Raw genomic sequence first — 22,281 nt, 5'->3', positions numbered from 1 at the left:
GGCCCGATGCTGATATCACTATGGCACATGCGCAGATGATCCTCCGGAGCGAGGACCAACTGCGCATGCGCCCATCACGGCATCCGATTCGCCGAAAGCAGCCCAATCCGCATTCCGCTTAGAAGAAGCTGAAAGTAAGGAGGGTGCGCGCAGATGACCACAGAGCATTCCGTCGCACGGGAGGCGGGCACGTACGCAGCGAGGGGCAGGCCAGCCTCCAACACACCACCCTCCACGGTGACGTCCCGGTGGCAAGATGGCGGCGGAAGAAAAGAAAAAAAGTGGTCGAGGCTAGGCAGGAAGCAAATGTAGAAACCAGCTTCCGGGTCTGGAAAAAAGGTAAGTAAAACACCACATACAGAACCGTTAGCAACATGAAAAAAAGCCATAATAACATATAGCCACAGAGCTAACTAACTGCCAAAAGTGGGTTAAGGTAGTGGAGAACCCCTTTAACTTCAGCTTTTTCACAGATGGCATCAAGTTAGCATCCAAAATTTGCTGAAACTTTATTGAATCCATTTTCCTTCTACTCGTGAGATGTTCCCTGTGTCACTGGCTGCAATACAACCCCAAAGCATGATTGATCCACCCCCATGCTTAACAGTCGGACAGAGGTTCTTTTCATTAAGTTCTGTTCCCCTTCTTCTCCAAACGTACCTTTGCTCATTCCGGCCAATAAGTTACATTTTAACCTCATCGGTCCACAGAACTTGTTTCGAAAATGCATCAGGCTTGTCTATATATTCATTTGCAAAGTTTAAACGCTGATTTTTGTGCTGAGGACGTAGAAGAGGTTTTCTTCTGATGACTCTTCCATGAAGACCATATTTGTACAAGTATCTCTTTATAGTGGAATAGTGTACCACAACTCCAGTGTCTGCCAGGTCTTTCTGGAGGGATTGTGCAGTCAAACGTGGGTTTTGAAATGTTTTTCTCACAATCCTGCGAGCTGTTCTGTCTGATATTTTTCTTTGTCTTCCAGATCTTGCTTTAACTTCAACTGTTCCTGATGACTGCCATTTCTTAATTACATTCCGAACAGAGTTTATTGACATCTGAAAACATTTTGCTCTCTTCTTATAGCCTCCTCCAGCTTTGTGAGCATCAACTATTTTCAGTTTCAGATTTCTAGACAACTGCTTAGAAGAACCCATGGTGCTGATTGTTGGGGCAAGGTCAGATGAGTCTGGGCATTTAAAACCTTTGAGATTGACATCACCTGGTCTTCCCAGATGATGATTGAGAACAATCCATGACACTGGCAGGTCTCAGCTTTGCAAAGAGGGCAGTGCATGCGATAAATTCTGCAGGGTGCCCAAACTTTTGCAGATGCCATTTTTTTGTTTTCTGTTATTTTGAAAGTGTAAATGATGGAAATAAAATCTAACTTTTGTTGACATATTATAAGAATGTCTAATCTGTAATTTGATGCCTTTTGGAGATTTTTCCATCTTTCTTTGGCTTCTTTATGCACATTAATACAAATTTTTACCTGGGGTGCTAAGACTTTTGATCCCCATTGTAAGACATACAACCAAAGAATAAGTTGGCCAGCACTATTGATTCCAAACTATTATATAGACCTGGCTTACAGGTGCAGGCTGCTCGGCTAAATATACAGCAACAGGAGAATACAGCAGCACACTGCTAGCACAAAGATATAGATAAAACATGAGTATATAGATGAAACATGAGTATATAGATAGAACATGAAAAGCTATACAGCTGTAATGCAATAAATGAAAATATTAAATTATGAGGTACTTAGCTTGCAAATTTGGCAGCCAAATAGCTTGACCGTCCCACCACGGTAAGGTGACCTCATTCTGGGACGGACCCTACACTATGAATATGCCTCTTTGTGAACAGTACAGCAGGCATTGCCAGGTCTGAAACATCAAAGGCATAATTTCATAGTTTCATATTTTCATTTATTGCATTACAGCTGTATAGCTTTTCATGTTCTATCTATATACTCATGTTTTATCTATATACTCATGTTTTATCTATATCTTTGTGCTAGCAGTGTGCTGCTGTATTCTCCTGTTGCTGTATATTTAGCCCGGCAGCCTGCACCTGTAAGCCAGGTTTTTACAATAGTTTGGATCAATAGTGCTGGCCAACTTATTCTTTGGTTGTATTACACATACGGGGGAGTGGCTACCTCCATGTTGGCTCTTGCACCCCACCCACCTCTATCAGGTGTATATAAGGTGCCTTGGATGTTTAAGACCTGGCAATGCCTGCTGTACTGTTCACACAGAGGCATATTCATAGTGTAGGGTCCGTCCCAGAATGAGGTCACCTTACCGTGGTGGGACGGTACACGCTATTTGGCCGCCATCATTTCATAGTTTCATATTTTCATGTATTGCATTACAGCTGTATAGCTTTTCATGTTCTATCTATATATTCATGTTGTATCTATATCTTTGTGCTAGCAGTGTGCTGCAGTATTCTCCTGTTGCTAGATAGATAGATAGATAGATAGATAGAAAGATGTGAGATAGATATGAGATAAATAGATATGAGATAGATAGATAGATAGATATGAGATAGATAGATATGAGATAGATATGAGATAGATAGATAGATATGAGATAAATAGATAGATAGATAGATAGATAGATATGAGAAAGATAGATAGATAGATAGATATGAGATAGATAGATATATAGATAGATAGATATGAGATATATAGATAGATATAAGATAGATAGATAGATAGATACAGTCATGGCTGTAAATGTTGGCACCTCTGACATTTTTCAAGAAAATAAAGTTTTTCTCACAGAAAAGGATTGCAGTAACACATGTTTCGCTATACACATGTTTATTCCCTTTGTGTGTATTGGAACTAAACCAAATATGGGAGGAATAAAATGAAAATTGGACATAATATCACACCAAACTCCAAAAATGGACTGGACAAAATTATTGGCACCCTTAAAGGGGTACTCCGGTGGAAAAAACTGGTGCCAAAAAGTTATACAGATTTGTAAATTACCTAATCCTTCCAGTACTTCTTAGATACGCAATACTACAGAGCAAATTATTTTCTGTTTGGATAACTTCTCTGTCTGTCCACAGTGCTCTCTGCTGACATCTCTGGCTATTTTAGGAACTGTCCAGAGCAGCATATGTTTGCTATGGGGATTTTCTCCTGCTCTGGACAGTTCCTGACATGAACAGAGGTGTCAGCAGAGAGCACTGTGGACAGACCGTAAAGAATTTCCTCTGTAGTATTCAGCAGCTAATAAGTACTGGAAGGATTAAGATTTTTTAATAGAAGTAATTTACAAATCTGTTTAACTTTTTGACACCATTTGATTTTTTAAAAAAAGTTTTCCACCGGAGTACCCCTTTAATTTAATATTTGGTTGCACACCCTTTGGAAAAAATAACTGAAATCAGTGGCTTCCTATAACCATCAATAAGCTTCTTACACCTCTCAGTCGGAATGTTGGACCACTCTTCCTTTACAAACTGCTCCAGGTCTCTTATTGGAAGGCGCTTTTTCCCAACAGTAATTTTAAGGTCTCTCCACAAGTGTTCAATGGGATTTAGATCTGGACTCATTGCTGCCACTTCAGAACTCTCCAGCACTTTGTTGCCATCCATTTCTGGGGGCTTTTTGAAGAATTTTTGGGGTCATTGTCCTGCTGGAAGACCCAAGATCTCTGACACAAACCCAGCTTTCTGACACTGGACTGTACAGTGCGACCCAAAATCCATTGGTAATCCTCAGATTTCATGATGCCTTGTACACACTCAAGGCACCCAGTGCCAGAGGCAGCAAAACAACCCCAAAACATCATTGACCTCCACCATATTTCACTGTAGGTACTGTGTTCTTTTCTTTGTAGGTCTCATTCCATTTTTGGTAAACAGTAGAATGATGTTTTTTACCAAAAAGCTCTATCTTGGTCACATCTGTCCAGAAGATGTTTTCCCAGAAGGATTTTGGTTACTCAAGTTCATTTTGGTAAAATGTGGTCTTGCTTTTTTATGTCTGTGTCAGCAGTGGGGTCCTCCTGGGTCTCCAGCCATAGTGGGGTCCTCCTGGGTCTCCTCCATAGTGGGGTCCTCCTGGGTCTCCTACATAGTGGGGTCCTCCTGGGTCTCCTCCATAGTGGGGTCCTCCTGGGTCTCCTCCATAGTGGGGTCCTCCTGGGTCTCCTCCATAGTCGGGTCCTCCTGGGTCTCCTCCATAGCGTTTCATTTCATTTAAATGTTGTTGGATAGTTTGCGCTGACACTGATGCTCTCTGAGCCTGCAGGACAGCTTGAATATCTTTGGAACTTGTTTGGGGCTGCTTATCCACCCCACTGTCTATCCTGTGTTGACACCTTTCATCACTTTCTCTTCCGTCCACACCCAGGGAGATTAGCTACAGTGCCATGGGTTGCAAACTTCTTGACAATGTTGCGCACTGTGGAGAAAGACACATCTAGATCTCTGGAGATGGACTTGTAACCTTGAGATTGTTGATATTTTTCCACAATTTTGGTTCTCAAGTCCTCAGACATTTCTCTTCTCCTCTTTCTGTTGTCCATGCTTAGTGTGGCCCACACAGACACACAATGCAAAGACTAAGTGAACTTCTCTCCTTTTTTATCTACTTACAGGTGTGATTTTTATATTGCACACACCTGTTACTTGCCCCAGGTGAGTTTAAAGCAGCAAAACATGCTTGAAACAATCTTATTTTTCCACAATTATGAAAGGGTGCCGATAATTTTGTCCAGACCATTTTTGGCGTTTGGTGACATTATGTCCAATTTGCTTTTTTTTCCTCCCTTTTTTGGTTTAGTTCCAATACACAAAAAGGGAATAAACATGTGTATAGCAAAACATGTGTTACTGCAATCCTTTTCTGTGAGAAATACTTCATTTTCTTGAAAAATTTCAAGGGTGCCAACATTTACGGCCATGACTGTAGATAGATAGCAAATAAGATCCAGCGGCACTGCCAAGATAAGGTGCAATTATAAGGTGCTTTATTGACCCATGAAAATACAACGTTTCGATGGCATCACGCCATCTTTATCAAGATTGAGAAAGATGTTGTGATACCGTTGAAACGTTGTATTTTCATGGGTCAATAAAGCACCTTATAATTGCACCTTATCCTGGGAGTGCCGCTGGATCTTATTTGCTTTGTATCTATATAAAGTCTTTTACTGTGACTGTTACCCTGCATGCACCCCGTACTATGTTACACAATGGCTTTGTTTGTGCTCCCTTCTAAACATTGTTTTAGATAGATAGATAGATAGATAGTATCTAGGTAATGGGCAGCACTGTAGGTGAGGAGGACGTGCAGGCTGGAGTGACCTGGTCAGGGTCTGATATATCCACAATGAAATCAGCAGCACGCTGGTCTTGTGAAGTAATGTGGCTTTATTCACCAAAACATCACAGACGGGACGTTTCAGCCGTCTCGCACGGCCTTTGTCAAGCAATGATTTGTACATAGTGCATGGTATATATATATGATACATGTGGTGATCAATTAGTGTTAAAAATTAGACATAATTATGGACATCAACGTGAAAAATTATGTCAGACCAATGATGTCAGAATCTGTCAGACCAATATCTAAACATAACACACCTTTCTGAGGTCTGCACAGAGTGAAAAAAAATGTATAAAACAAGAAACAAAATCAGTTATAGTCCATAAGTCCATGTTGCAAAAGTGAACACAGGGGACAGTGATCAAATTGTGTACCTCTACGTCACAAGGGGAGGGGGGATTCACGGCTTGCATGCTCTCGGGTGTGTATCCAGGGACGCCAACGGGGATACAGCGCGACCGCCTGTATACCATTTCCGGTCCCACATAGGAAATGACGTGCACGCAATGTAGGGTAATGAAATAAACTTGCGCATGCGCACCTCGCGGAGGCCGCTCCAATGCGCCCTCTTGGAATCGGGCAGACCCACACAGCTGTGAATCGGGCTTCCAGTATATATAGCACCATCTGCTGGTAATACCAACGCATCGTGGGGGTGGAGATACAACAGACTTGCAGGAGCGTCTGCCCTCAGAGCGGGGACTCGTTCTGTAGGGGCAATCCCGGTGTTGTGGGTGGATCCTGACGGGTGGCAGTGTTCCGGTCCGCTCACATAGTATTGGTGATATCTTGGCATACACGTTCCCATCTTTGCGGTGGGCTATATATTAATGCGGTCATGTAGCTGTGGTGTGTGCCACTGGTTCCATATCGATAGGCAAATATACCCAAGTTTTGCAGAGCATTGAGTGATGTCGATTCCGTCCCTGGCATTACATCAGAGGTTCATGCTTGCTGGTCCCCTTCCTGTTAATAAAGGAAAAAAGTATAAATAAATTTGTATCAAAACATACATCAGGGTTTCGCAGGTTTACATGGGCAACATCCCTGCATCAGGGTACTTTCATAAATTACAAATTTTGTGGGTGATCTTGAATTCCGCATTCAAGCTGGCTGGCTTCAGTCAGTTCAACAAAAATATCCACTTTAATTCTCTCCTTTTGAGATGACTTATACGATCCCCTCCCTTTTTGAGTGGGGGTATGTGATCTATAAGCATAGAGCGGAGATCTTTTTCAGAATGACCCATGTCAGAAAAATGTTTCGCTACTGGGAGATCTTGTCGTTGCTTCCTTATAGTGTAACGGTGGTGATTAATCCTAGTCTTAAAGTCCCATGTTGTCTCTCCCACATAAATCATGTTGCAGGGACACCATAGGACATAGACTACGTATGTGGAGTTACATGTCAGATAATGTCTGATACGGTACTCTAGTCCTGTGCTAGGATGTTTGAAGACATTTCCTTTCTGCATTAGTGAGCAATTAATACAGGATCTACATGGATATGATCCATTGTTAACACTTGTAATGTATCGCTGTCTGGGTCCCCCCAGGGACACGTCTGCTCTCACCAGTCTGTCTCTGAAGTTGCCCGATCTGCCATATGCCATGATTGGAGGGGCATCAAATTCTCGTATCTTCCCATATCCATCCTTCAGGATATGCCAGTGTCTGCAAAGGACACCCGCTATCCTGCCGGATAGACCGGAGAAAGTGGACACAAATCGTATACGCTGACTGCCTGTAGTGATTTTTTGTGGGGCAACTGAATCATTGAGTATTTGTTGTTTACAGTTTTCCAGGAGACATTTTGGATAGCCACGCTTTAAGAAGTTCAGAGCCATCTTGTCAAGTGTTGGCTCCAATCCCTCTCTCGCTGATACTATCCGCCTGGCTCTGAGCATATGACTGGTAGGTGAGGACTTAATCATTGTTCTCGGGTGTTGACTCTCATACCTGAGGATAGAATTACTATCCGTTGGTTTTGTGTATAATTCAGTCTGTAGATAGCCTCCCTCTATCCTGACTGTGGAAGGTGAATAAGTGAGAGTGAATTGAATATTAGGGTGTATGGTATTCAGATATTCGTGAAACGCAAGTAGTTGTGACGTATCATTTGTTAGCTAAGGGGTTGAATTATTGCCCGGCATCTAAACCTGACTGATTGCAGCTGGAGCTGGACCTCCTACAACTCTTCAGGAAACTTCGACTTAAGGTCTGGTTTTCTGGGGACCATGTGGGGGGTCCACCTGTTGAACGTAACTCTGATTGATTATCCTTAAGGGATTTTGATATACATGTGAACTGTGATTTTTCACCAGTTATCCATGCACCTGTACTTGATACTTTTTGCACTTTGGTAAAAAAAGATAAAGACCACCTTAAGACCAATTTTTCTGACTACATGCACACCAATCTAACGAGAGAACAGGTCTCAGCAATTGAGGAACTAATCCAAAACCACAATTTGGTCATTAAACCGGCAAACAAGGGCGGAGCCATGGTGGTGATGGACAGATCCAAATATATTGCGGAGGCTAAAAGACAACTTGATGATGACATCACTTATCGGAAGGTACAAACCGACCCCAGATGGGAAGTTGAGAAGGTGATCAAAAACATTCTGCACCGAGCATTGGACCAGGGCCTTGTCGACAAAGCATTGTTTGAGTATTTGCTGGTTCAGAACCCAGTCACTCCATATTTTTACTTGTTACCCAAGATACACAAATCTCTGTACGATCCACCTGGAAGCCCAATTGTGTCGGGTAGAGACTCTGTCATGAGTCATATCTCTATTTTCCTCGACAAGGTCCTCCTCCCATATGCTACTGGAGCAAAGTCATACATATGTGACACCTCAGATTTTTTGGATAAGATAAAGACTGTCTTTGTCCCGGAGGGCGCCATTTTGACGTCCCTGGACATAGTCAACCTTTATACTTCTATACCCCATGAGAGCAGGATTGAGGCTGTGAGAGAGGCTATTTGCAAGGACTTCTCCCCTATGCACCTAGAGCTGTTGGTCAGCCTATTGGAGGTGGTTCTGACCAAGAACTACTTTAGGTTTGACGAACAGTTCTACGTGCAACGCGTCGGCACAGCGATGGGGACGAATGTCGCGCCGATGTATGCAAATGTGTTCGTCGCCCACTTAGAGGAAGGTGCCGTCTATGTCTCCCACCACTTCAGCCACGTGCTGAAGTGGTGGCGATACATAGACGACATCTTCCTCGTCTGGGCTGGTGATACGTCACAACTACTTGCGTTTCACGAATATCTGAATACCATACACCCTAATGTTCAATTCACTCTCACTTATTCACCTTCCACTGTTCAGTTTCTTGACACCACAGTCAGGATAGAGGGAGACTATCTACAGACTGAATTATACACAAAACCAACGGATAGTAATTCTATCCTCAGGTATGAGAGTCAACACCCGAGAACAATGATTAAGTCCTTACCTACCAGTCAGATGCTCAGAGCCAGGCGGATAGTCTCGGTGAGAGAGGGATTGGAGCCAACACTTGACAAGATGGCTCTGAACTTCTTAAAGCGTGGCTATCCAAAATGTCTCCTGGAAAACTGTAAACAACAAATACTCAATGATTCAGTTGCCCCACAAAAATCACTACAGGCAGTCAGCGTATACGATTTGTGTCCACTTTCTCCGGTCTATCCGGCAGGATAGCGGGTGTCCTTTGCAGACACTGGCATATCCTGAAGGATGGATATGGGAAGATACGAGAATTTGATGCCCCTCCAATCATGGCATATGGCAGATCGGGTAACCTCAGAGACAGACTGGTGAGAGCAGACGTGTCCCTGGGGGGACCCAGACAGCGATACATAGTTAGTATGGTTGAAAAAAGACATACGTCCATCAAGTCCAACCAAATACATTACAAGTGTTAACAATGGATCATATCCATGTAGATCCTGTATTAATTGCTCACTAATGCAGAAAGGAAATGTCTTCAAACATGCTAGCACAGGACTAGAGTACCGTATCAGACATTATCTGACATGTAACTCCACATACTTAGTCTATGTCCTATGGTGTCCCTGCAACATGATTTATGTGGGAGAGATAACATGGGACTTTAAGACTAGGATTAATCACCACCGTTACACTATAAGGAAGCAACGACAAGATCTCCCAGTAGTGAAACATTTTTCTGACATGGGTCATTCTGAAAATGATCTCCGCTTTATGCTTATAGATCACATACCCCCACTCAAAAAGGGAGGGGATCGTATAAGTCATCTCAAAAGGAGAGAATTAAAGTGAATATTTTTGTTGAACTCACTGAAGCCAGCCAGCTTGAATGCAGAATTCAAGATCACCCACAAAATTTGTAATTTATGAAAGTACCCTGATGCAGTGATGTTGCCCATGTAAACCTGCAAAACCCTGATGTATGTTTTGGTACAAATTTATTTATACTTTTTTCCTTTATTAACAGGAAGGAGTAGGGGACCGGCAAGCATGAACCTCTGATGTAATGCCAGGGACGGAATCGACATCACTCAATGCTCTGCAAAACTTGGGTATATTTGCCTATCGATATGGAACCAGTGGCACACACCACAGCTACATGACCGCATTAATATATAGTCCACCGCAAAGATGGGAACATGAATGCCAAGATATCACCAATACTATGTGAGCGGACCGGAACACTGCCACCTGTCAGGATCCACCCACCGGGTGACACAACGCTGGGATTGCCCCTACAGAACGAGTCCCCGCTCTGAGGGCAGACGCTCCTGCAAGTCTGTTGTATCTCCACCCCCATGATGCGCCGGTATTACCAGCAGATGGTGCTATATATACTGGAAGCCCGATTCACAGCTGTGTGGGTCTGCCCGATTCCAAGATGACGAATTGGAGCGGCCTCCGCGAGGTGCGCATGCGCGAGTTTATTTCATTACCCTGCATTGTGAGCATGTCATTTCCTATGTGGGACCGGAAATGGTATACAGCCGGTCGCGCTGTATCCCCGTTTGAGTCCCTGGACACACACCCTAGAGCATGCAAGCCGAGAATCCCCCCTCCCCTTGTGACGTAGAGGTACACAATTTGATCACTGTCCCCTGTGTTCACTTTTGCAATATGGGCTTATGGACTATAACTGATTTTGTTTATTGTTTTATACATTTTTTTTTCACTCTGTGCAGACCTCAGAAAGGTGTGTTATGTTTAGATATTGGTCTGACAGATGTGATCATAATTTTTCACTTTGATGTCTATAATTATGTCTAATTGTTAACACTAATTGATCACCACATGTATCCTATATATATATACCATGCACTATGTACAAATCATTGCTTGACAAAGGCCGTGCGAGATGGCTGAAACGTCCCGTCTGTGATGTTTTGGTGAATAAAGCCACATTACTTCACAAGACCAGCGTGCTGCTGATTTAATTGTGGATAGATAGATAGAAGGAAGATAGATATGTGGTGTCCCGGTACCGCATCCTATACGGTACCTATTTATAGGTCCCCATAGCCAGAGTCCCTAGGACGTCGGGTCCTTTTGTATAGTCCACCCCTAGTCACCTCTCACCCCTATAGTCATTGCTCTAGTCATATGCTCCTTATTTGTGGAAGTTAAACTGTATAAAATGTATATAAATAGTTAATTACCTGTGAGAAGCATAGCAGGACCTTCGGGTCACGTGATCAGGTGAACTCTATGGTATTTCTGCTTGAGGACCTTTGGGGGTCCTTGTGACGTAATGCACTCATTTCCTTTGTGACGGTGCGTGACAGATGGCTGGACCAATCAAAACGGCCCCGCCCCTGCCCATATAAGGGTGTGGCGGCCATTATTCTCTCTCTTGGTTCCTGGCTGTTGACGAGAAAGGATCTGCGCTGCTGTCCTTAGTGAGTCTAGGCCTTAGCCTTGCAGCGACGGCTGTTCTATTCCAAATTGTGAGTGTATGAATCCCTAAACACTCTGCAAGACTACCGGACCTTATCTATACCCTAAATCCAGACGGATCATTGCAATATACCCTGAATTCCGAGACTTTTGTCTAAAGTCAAGGTCCGCAACATCTGCCAGTCATAGAAGTATATAGAGACTTTTCAATTGAGACTGTTACTACTCTGTGGATGTACCGCAAGCCGTTAAGTAAAGTTTATGCAAGTTCAAATTCAACTACTTGTGGACCTTCAGTCTTAATTCTTATGCACCTATCGTTACTGGGAAGGGCGGCGATAGGCCAGAGAGTCATCTCAGCATACTAGCCCTCAGCCTGGCGTCACGAACTATAGGGTTAACATTAACCCCTGATATACCAAAGCAAATCCCTGACTGTACTATCCCTACCCCTGAGGCCTACCACAAAGCCTTTTTGGAGTTGCACAAACAGGATACGGGTGTGTGCCTACTACAGTCGCCATTAGTGAAAGTGTACTCCCCCCCGGAAAAAGAACTTTATTCATGTGCTGTAAACCATGTTGCTGTGTACGGGAGCGGTGCTTGTGGTGCACCATACAAGGGGCCAAGAGAAAAGTAAGGGGGAGGCGAAAATTCTGTTACAACTAAGATGTGTAAACTGCGCAATGAGTTCATGCTGCGATCCTTCAGTCCGGTCGGCACAGGCAGACCCGAACTGCCGCCGGAAAAGCCTGCGCTGCGCTATGCCCCGCCCCTGGGCGTGGTTGCCAAGTTGCTGTGTCACAGCCGAAAGGGAACTTGGAGAAACAAGAGTCGTCTCTGGAGGGACCGGATGTCGGGGCTGCACCGATAGTGTCCTTCCTGCCGGCCGCCATTTTGGAGAAGTCCACTATAAAAGACGCCACCCACAGCGACTTCTTCAGTCTGCACAGAGAGCCGGAGAGTACAGACATGGCGGAGAGCAACGTTCCACGCGGTGAAGTTAGCAAAATGGCACCGGAAACACGGAAAGTTGTGGCAGTCGCAGCCCAACTTTTTCAAGAGCTTGCTGACCGTCTGCAGCAGTTGTCATTAGACGAAGAGGGGGCCTGCAATCTTCCCCCACTGCCTGATGATGACAACGATTGGCCAGAGACACCTCCAGCGGAGAGCGCAGGGACACCTGGAGGTGCATCGCCGGTGAGACTGTCCCCTCACCACAGAACCTGGGGCTCGTGGGCCGAGATCCCGTCGGAGGAGTCTGCAGTGAGTACCCCGCCAGAGGCGGCCTATTCTTCCTCCTCCAGCCCTGAGGTCATACCTCGATCAAGTTTGCCAAGTGCATGACCGTGCTCACCAAAATTGCCGCAATGGGTGTTCGGAGATGAGCCGGAGCTGATCGAGTACATGCACAAAGTACTTCAACCATTACCTGGGAATCCACTCCCACCAATCCCAACTGCAGAAAGGGAAAGGGCCCGTCAAGAAGCCGAGCTGGCCGAATTGATGGAAAAGTTAAAAGCCCGACACAAAGAACTCTATGCCCCCAAGCACGTGCATTTGCCTTATGAAGAAAAAGTGCGGTATCAAGAAAACACCAAAGAAATGGAGGCATTGTAGATACGTAAATGGGATCACCCCCGAGAAGGGGAGGAGCCATTAGAAAGAAGAAGAGCAACTGTGGCCAAGTTCGACAAGGTCAGAGGTTATGGGACACTCCTTGACTGCCACACCCGGCAGACCATCCTCGTAAACCGGCGAGCAGTGCAAAGGCCATATCTCCATAAGAAATTCTACACCTAGGAGGTGGGTGAAAATGTGGAGTACACCCCCATCCAAAGCCTTTGTGGATAATGCGCTGCAGTGGTCACCAGACCAACAGACCCAACACAGCTTCCTTTCAAGTATTTCCCGTCAACGGATTGGGAGTCCGATCCCATCAACTTGAGGCCGACAAGGTCTGCTCCTAAAGCCTCCACCAACGTACCTAAGGAGGAGGAGCCTCAACGGTCAAGTTCATCATCTTCTATGTACAACAAAGAGTCAAGTTCATCATCTTCTATGTACAGCAAAGAGCCAAGTTCTTCTTTTTCTACAGATCGTCGAGAGTCAAGCCCTGCTCAAGTTCAGGAAAGTAAGCCCAAATTGCGGGCACCAAAGACCGTACCTAGGCCCTCTCGGAGCAATGAGAGTTTGCTTCCTGCACAGGTACCAACGAAAGAGTCATGGGTCCATCCTAGTTTGGAGATGGTACTCAAGCCCTATTGCCCCACTTTGATCCTGGCTAGAAAGCCTATAACCCCTGCTAATGCTGCTTTTCACCACTCCATCCTCACCAATGTGGTGTGGCAAAACTATGTCAATTCTAATCCTGCCCCTGATGTTGGCTGATATAGAGGAACCCAGAGAGGCACTAGAAGAGTAAAGAAGAATATTCTTTAAAGAGACTCTAAAGTAATGTCTTATTGTTTCTTATGTCAACCACTTTTATTTTGCAGCAACCAAGTTCAAGAATTGTGCCTAGCAGGACTGTGCTAAGATTGTTCCAGTTCAAAGTTCAGCAACATAACCACTAAGCTTGTGCCTGACTATTAAGTCAAGAGACTCCAAGCCTGTAGGAGATTCATTAAGGAATGTACCCGGCTGCTTTTGTGGTAAGGCCGTGTTTACCTTTCCCTTCCATGAACTCCTAGTGTAGGTGGACTGCTGATCCTTACACGCCACTTTGTATATTTTCCTTTAATTGGACTCCTAGTGTAGGTGGACTGCTGATCCTTACACGTCTATTTTATGTATATACCAGCAGCTTCATAAGAACTCTTATGCTAAATATTGCACTTATCAGGTGAATGCGCCTGAACCATGTTGGAGTGTTGATAATTGTTTGAATTGTCTAGTAAATATGTATATGGTTCTTGTACACAGGAAGGTATCCTCGTGTCTGTGTACATTAAAAAATAGGTAAGGATTGTTCATAGAAAAATAGTCTATGTACATAAAAAGTGAGTCAGAGCTGTACACAGAAAATATCGACATGCACGTGTACTGCACGTGTACACTCAACACTAAGAACATTAATAATTCTTGTACATATAAATGTATAGAATGCTAAAGGTGTTTTAGTAGTTACTCAGTAGGTGACACCCCGACTCCTCCGAGGGTAGTATTATTGCTGTCGCCAATCGCTAGCACCTGTCTCAACAATAGTAAAAGGGTAACTTCCCCTTAAAATAGTACTTGCACACATAGTACTCTAGATTACTGACTTAGATGTACTACCTCAAATTTTTCTAGTACATACATCAAAATAAATATCTCACTTAAGAAAACACCTTAGGGATTGTAGCCTATTAATTCCTGCCACTGTTAAGTACACTTTTCTTCTTCTTTGCTTATGTGAGATGTTCTGCCTGACCAGTAGATACTCTTGCAAACACAGAAATAAACACATAATGCTTAAAGTAACCTAGGTAGGTTATGTGAAGTGCTCTAGGGGTAAGTAGTGTGTAGCTGATAGACCTTAGCAGCCAATCTTACTGTGACCCAGCTTCAGGCTAGCCAGTATACCTTATGTGTACTAACAGGTAACTCATTGTTGGCAAAATGAATAAAATGTGTCAGATAATAAAAATGTCTAGTCAGCTTGACGTTAAAGGTATATAGAGCTTTACTAATATCTAGTTAGCATCATAAAAATGTGTAGAGAGCTAATAAAATGTCTTAGGAGCTAGCAACTGCATGTCAGATAGCTGCCTAATTGTCTAGTAAGCTTTAAAGTGTATGATAAGTTTAATAGAATGTCTATGAGGCTAGAAACTAAAAGGTTAGATAGCTTCCTTAAATGTCTAGATAGCTTAAATGTCTAGATAGCATAAATGTCTAGATAACAAAAATATCTAGATAGATTTCTATTGTCTAGTCCCGATACTAGTGAGAGTATCAGAGAATGTAAATGTGTTCAGTGTTTACTTGGGATGTATAGAAAATTTATAGATCATCCTGTTCTAGTCCCTCTGTCTTAGGGGACAGGCGTCGAGGTCGACTTATCTTAAGTAAGGGGGTTTGTGGTGTCCCAGTACTACATCCTCTACAGTACATGTTTATATGTCCCCATAGCCAGAGTCCCTAGGACGTCGGGGTCCTTTTATGTAGTCGACCCCTAGTCACCTCTCGACCCTATAGTCATTGCTCTAGTCATATGCTCCTTATTTGTGGAAGTTTAACTGTATAAAATGTATATAAATAGTTAATTACCTGTGAGAAGCGTAGCAGGACCTTCGGGTCACGTGATCAGGTGAACTCTATGGTATTTCTGCTTGAGAACCTTTGGAGGTCCTTGTGACGTAATACACTCATTTCCTTTGTGACGGTGAGTGACAGATGGCTGGACTAATCAAAACGGCCCCACCCCTGCCCATATAAGGGCACGGCGGCCATTATTCTCTCTCTTGGTTCCTGGCTGTTGACGAGAAAGGATCTGCGCTGCTGTCATCAGTGAGTATAGGCCTTAGCCTTGCGGCAACGGCTGTTCTATTCCAAATTGTGAGTGTATCAATCCCTAAACATTCTGCAAGACTACCGGACCTTATCTATACCCTAAATCTGGACGGATCTTTGCAATATACCCTGAATTCCGAGACTATTGTCTAAAGTCAAGGTCCGCAACATCTGTCAGTCATTGAAGTATATAGAGACTGTTTAATTGAGACTGTTACTACTCTGTGGATGGACCGCAAGCCGTTAAGTAAAGTTTATGCAAGTTCAAATTCAACTACCTTGTAGACCTTCAGTCTTTATTCTTATGCACGTATCGTTACTGGGAAGGCCGGCGATAGGCCGGAGAGTCATCTCAGCATACTAGCCCCCAGCCTGGCGTCACAAACTATAGAGTTAACATTAACCCCTCATATACCAAAGCAAATCCCTGACTGTACTACCCCTAACCCTGAGGCCTACCACAGATAGATATGAGATAGATAGATAGATAGATAGATAGATATGAGATAGATAGATATGAGATAGATAGATATGAGATAGATAGATTGATAGATGTGAGATAGATAGATAGATAGATATGAGATAGATAGATATGAGATAGATAGATAGATAGATAGATATGAGATACAACCAATAGTCCAATAGTTTGGATCAATAGTGCTGGCCACTTTATTCTTTGGTTGTATTACACATACGGGGGAGTGGCTACCTCCATGTTGGCTCCTGCACCCCACCCACCTCTATTAGGTGTATATAAGGTGCCTTGGATGTTTCAGACCTTGCATGCCTGCTGTACTGTTCACACAGAGGCATATTCACAGTGTAGGTGTTACGCCTAGCGCTCCGGGTCCCCGCTCCTCCCCGGAGCGCTCACGGCGTCTTTCTCCCTGCAGCGCCCCGGTCAGTCCCGCTGACCGGGAGCGCTGCACTGTCATGGCCGTTGGGGATGCGATTCGCACAGCGGGACGCGCCCGCTCGCGAATCGCATCCCAGGTCACTTACCCGTCCCGGTCCCCTGCTGTCATGTGCTGGCGCGCGCGGCTCCGCTCTCTAGGGCGCGCGCGCGCCAGCTCTCTGAGACTTAAAGGGCCAGTGCACCAATGATTGGTGCCTGGCCCAATTAGCTTAATTGGCTTCCACCTGCTCCCTGCCTTTATCTGACCTCCTCCCATGCACTCCCTTGCCGGATCTTGTTGCCTTGTGCCAGTGAAAGCGTTTAGTGTGTCCAAAGCCTGTGTACCTGAACTTCTGCTACCCATCCTGACTACGAACCTTGCCGCCTGCCCCCGACCTTCTGCTACGTCTGACCTTGCCTCTGCCTAGTCCTTCTGTCCCACGCCTTCTCAGCAGTCAGCGAGGTAGAGCCGTTGCTAGTGGATACGACCTGGTTGCTACTGCCGCAGCAAGACCATCCCGCTTTGCGGCGGGCTCTGGTGAAAACCAGTAGCCTCTTAGAACCGGTCCACTAGCACGGTCCACGCCAATCCCTCGCTGACACAGAGGATCCACTACCTGGAAGCCGAATCGTGACAGTAGATCCGGCCATGGATCCCGCTGAGGTGCCGCTGCCAAGTCTCGCTGATCTTCCCACGGTGGTCGCTCAGCAATCGCAGCAGATTGCCCAACAAGGACAGCAGCTGTCGCAGTTGACCGCCATGTTACAGCAACTTCTGCCTCTGCTACAGCAGCAACCATCTCCTCCGCCAGCTCCTGCACCTCCTCCGCAGCGAGTGGCCGCTCCTAACCTCCGCTTGTCCCTGCCGGACAAATTTGATGGGGACTCTAAACTCTGCCGTGGATTTTTGTCTCAGTGTTCCCTGCATATGGAGATGTTGTCGGACTTGTTTCCTTCAGAACGGTCTAAGGTGGCGTTCGTAGTGAGCCTTCTTTCAGGAAAGGCCTTGTCTTGGGCCACACCGCTCTGGGACCGCAATGATCCTGCCACAGCCACAGTCCAGGCCTTCTTCGCTGAACTCCGGAGTGTCTTCGAGGAGCCAGCCCGAGCTTCTTCTGCCGAGACTGCCCTGTTGAACCTGGTCCAGGGTAATTCTTCCGTTGGCGAGTACGCCATACAATTCCGTACTTTTGCTTCTGAACTATCCTGGAATAATGAGGCTCTCTGCGCGACCTTTAAAAAAGGCCTATCCAGTCGCATCAAGGATGTGCTGGCCGCACGAGAGATTCCTGCCAACCTCCAAGAACTCATCCATTTGGCTACCCGCATTGACATGCGTTTTTCTGAGCGACACCAAGAGCTCCGCCAGGAAAAAGACTTAGATCTCTGGGCACCTCTCCCACAGCATCCTTTGCAGTCTTCGCCTGGGCCTCCCGCCGAGGAGGCCATGCAAGTGGATCGGTCTCGCCTGACCCAGGAAGAGAGGAATCGCCGTAGAGAAGAAAATCTCTGTCTTTACTGTGCCAGTACCGAGCATTTCTTGGTGGATTGCCCTATCCGTCCTCCACGCCTGGGAAACGCACGCACGCACCCAGCTCACGTGGGTGTGGCGTCTCTTGGTTCCAAGTCTGCTCCTCCACGTCTCACGGTACCCGTGCGGATTTCTTCTTCAGCCAACTCCTCCCTCTCAGCCGTGGCCTGCTTGGACTCCGGTGCCTCTGGAAATTTTATTTTGGAGTCGTTTGTTAATAAATTCAGCATCCCGGTGACCCGTCTCGTCAAGCCGCTCTACATTTCCGCGGTCAACGGAGCCAGATTGGACTGCACCGTGCGTTACCGCACAGAGCCCCTCCTCATGTCTATTGGACCCCACCTTGAGAGGATTGAGTTCTTCATTCTCCCCAACTGTACCTCTGAGGTCCTCCTCGGTCTGCCTTGGCTCCGGCTTCATTCCCCCACCATTGATTGGACCACCGGGGAGATCAGGAACTGGGACTCTGCCTGCCACAGGAAGTGCCTCTCCCCCCCTCCCAGTCCCGTCAGGCAAGCCTCTGTGCCTCCCCATGGCCCCCGTCCTGGTGTCACACTGCCCCGTGCCAGGCCTCGCCCTCTGCCCTCCCTCCCCATTCCCACTCCTGCTGTACTGCCTGCCGTTGAGGAAACCCTCCATTCCTTCCCGGTGTCCTCATCCCAGGGGAGGCAGTTACCGGACAAAGAGAAGGGGAGACCTAAGGGGGGGGGTACTGTTACGCCTAGCGCTCCGGGTCCCCGCTCCTCCCCGGAGCGCTCACGGCGTCTTTCTCCCTGCAGCGCCCCGGTCAGTCCCGCTGACCGGGAGCGCTGCACTGTCATGGCCGTTGGGGATGCGATTCGCACAGCGGGACGCGCCCGCTCGCGAATCGCATCCCAGGTCACTTACCCGTCCCGGTCCCCTGCTGTCATGTGCTGGCGCGCGCGGCTCCGCTCTCTAGGGCGCGCGCGCGCCAGCTCTCTGAGACTTAAAGGGCCAGTGCACCAATGATTGGTGCCTGGCCCAATTAGCTTAATTGGCTTCCACCTGCTCCCTGCCTTTATCTGACCTCCTCCCATGCACTCCCTTGCCGGATCTTGTTGCCTTGTGCCAGTGAAAGCGTTTAGTGTGTCCAAAGCCTGTGTACCTGAACTTCTGCTACCCATCCTGACTACGAACCTTGCCGCCTGCCCCCGACCTTCTGCTACGTCTGACCTTGCCTCTGCCTAGTCCTTCTGTCCCACGCCTTCTCAGCAGTCAGCGAGGTAGAGCCATTGCTAGTGGATACGACCTGGTTGCTACTGCCGCAGCAAGACCATCCCGCTTTGCGGCGGGCTCTGGTGAAAACCAGTAGCCTCTTAGAACCGGTCCACTAGCACGGTCCACGCCAATCCCTCGCTGACACAGAGGATCCACTACCTGGAAGCCGAATCGTGACAGTAGGGTCCATCCCAGAATGAGGTCACTTTACTGTGGTGGGACGGTCCACGCTATTTGGCACCAAATTTGCAAGCTAAGTACCTGATAATTTCATAGTTTCATATCTTCATTTATTGCATTACAGCTGTATAGCTTTTCATGTTCTATCTATATACTCATGTTTTATCTATATACTTATGTTTCATCTATATCTTTGTGCTAGCAGTGTGCTGCTGTATTCTCCTGTCGCTGTATATTTAGCCCAGCAGCCTGCACCTGCAAGCCAGGTTTTTACAATAGTTTGGATCTATAGTGCTGGCCAATTTATTCTTTGGTTGTATTACACATACGGGGGAGTGGCTACCTCCATGTTGGCTCCTGCACCCCACCCACCTCTTTTAGGTGTATATAAGGTGCCTTGGATGTTTCAGACCTTGCATGCCTGCTGTACTGTTCACACAGAGGCATATTCACAGTGTAGGGTCCGTCCCAGAATGAGGTCACCTTACCGTGGTGGGACGGTCCACGCTATTTGGCGCCAAATTTGCAAGCTAAGTACCTCATAATTTCATAGTTTCATATCTTCATTTATTGCATTACAGCTGTATAGCTTTTCATGTTCCATCTATATACTCATGTTTTATCTATATACTCATGTTTCATCTATATCTTTGTGCTAGCAGTGTGCTGCTGTATTCTCCTGTTGCTAGATATGAGATAGATAGATAGATATATAGAAGAAAGATGGATAGATAGATAGAAACAAAGAAGCGGTTGCAGCACTCAAAGTTGATGAAACAAATTGTGGTAGCTTTAATCCATTAAGAAATACAAATGCAACGTTTCAGCTACATTTTGAGACCAGTGACCAAGGTCTGTTTGGCTGCCTGCACCAGGAATCTTTATTAGGTGTGCTGCTCTCCCCTATACATTTTTCTAGATAGATAGATATGAGATAGATAAATAGATAGATATGAGATAGATAGATAGAGAGATAGATATGAGATAGATATGAGATATGTAAAAAAAGAAAAAAAAAAGAAAGAGTGGCTCCCACTGTAGCCGTGCATCCCCTCCCCCTTTTTCACAGGAGGTGGTTTTAGGTTGTTAGTGGATCCAGCATTTCGCCCAGCCTGAGTTGAGTGAATGTTAGGGTCCCATCCTATATGAGGCCACCTCCACGTGGTGGATGGGGGACAAGTTTTGATCAAGGAGTGCGCTAAGAGCCTCCATTTTGTTGACCAAGTGTGCTGCTGCAATTTTCTTTTTTTTACATGTCTTGTACTTGCCACAGCAGTGTGCAACCGTGTATTGGGCTAGGTGAAGGCTACATTTTGTTTCATTTTGTTTTTGTTATAGATATGAGATAGATAGATATGAGATAGATAGATAGATATGAGATAGATAGATATGAGATAGATAGATATGAGATAGATAGATAGATAGATATGAGATAGATAGATATGAGATCAATAGATAGATAGATATACAGCAACAGAAGAATGCAGCAGCACACTGCCAGCACAAGGATATAGGTGAAACATGAACATGCAGTTAAAACATGGAGAGCTATACAGCTATGGTGTAATAGATGCAAATGTGAAACTATGAAATAGTGAGGCACTTAGCTCGCAAATTTGTCTCCTCCGGTGGTCAAATAGCTTGGACCGTCCCACCGCGATAAGGTGGCCTCATTGGGACGGACCCTACACTGTGAATATGCCTCTGTGTGAACAGTTCAGTAAGCATGGCAGGGTCTGGAACATCCAAGACAACTTATATACACACCTGATAGAGATGGGTGGGGTGTAAGGCCAACATGGAGGTAGCCACTCCCCCGTATGTGCTGCTGCATTCTTCTGTTGCTGTATATCTAGCCTAGTAGCGTGCACCTGCAGGCCAGGTCCATATAATAGTTTGGTATCAACTAAAGTGCTGGCTGATTTATTCTTTGTCTAGATAGATAGATAGATATGAGATAGACAGCAAAGAAAAAATTGCAGCACTCCAGATTCCAATGCAAAAAGTGTAGGATTTATTAGCCTGGCGGCATAGCGACGTTTCGGCTGCCCACTTGCAGCCTTTCTCAAGCTTAACATAAGTGGTACTGACAAAGTATTTATACATGAGTTGTACATAAGTGAGATAATTAATTACATAAAATTAATATACACAATTAGTAAAAATTCATTGCATTACAAAGTGTATCAGTGAAGTAAACATATACAATTTCTATACCGGAGCAGTTAGTGTACAAAAAGTACATTCTTAGTGAGATGCTCCGGTTCTAAAGTGCAGTATAATATATAAAAATACATAATTGCATGTATTGAGAATAATGAGGTAGGCGGAACATACATACATTAGTTTCCCGGGTGAGACAGCATACTGTAATGGCGTGTGATGCCGCTGTGTGCTCTACGGCGTGCACGCCGTGCTGTGTGTCAGTGCGCCTGCGCGCCTATGACACACTAAAACCTTGAGCCAATCATCAGCCGGCATCACGGTCACCATAGGGACGGCTTTCTAAGTGTCTGTGCGCTTGCGCGCATCTCGTCTGCTGGCGCATAACGCCATCTTGCTTGCTGGCAAGATGTATAGATAGCTTGTGTTTTGCCCATATATTGCAGCACTGTGGGGCGAACACGGACGGCGCCTGGGTCTATACTATGTGCAATCGCACACAGACAGTCCCACCCC

The sequence above is a fragment of the Hyla sarda genome, chromosome 4 (assembly GCF_029499605.1).
Source record: "Hyla sarda isolate aHylSar1 chromosome 4, aHylSar1.hap1, whole genome shotgun sequence".
Taxonomy (NCBI): Eukaryota; Metazoa; Chordata; class Amphibia; order Anura; family Hylidae; genus Hyla; species Hyla sarda.
Note: the sequence above shows the minus strand (reverse complement) of the source record.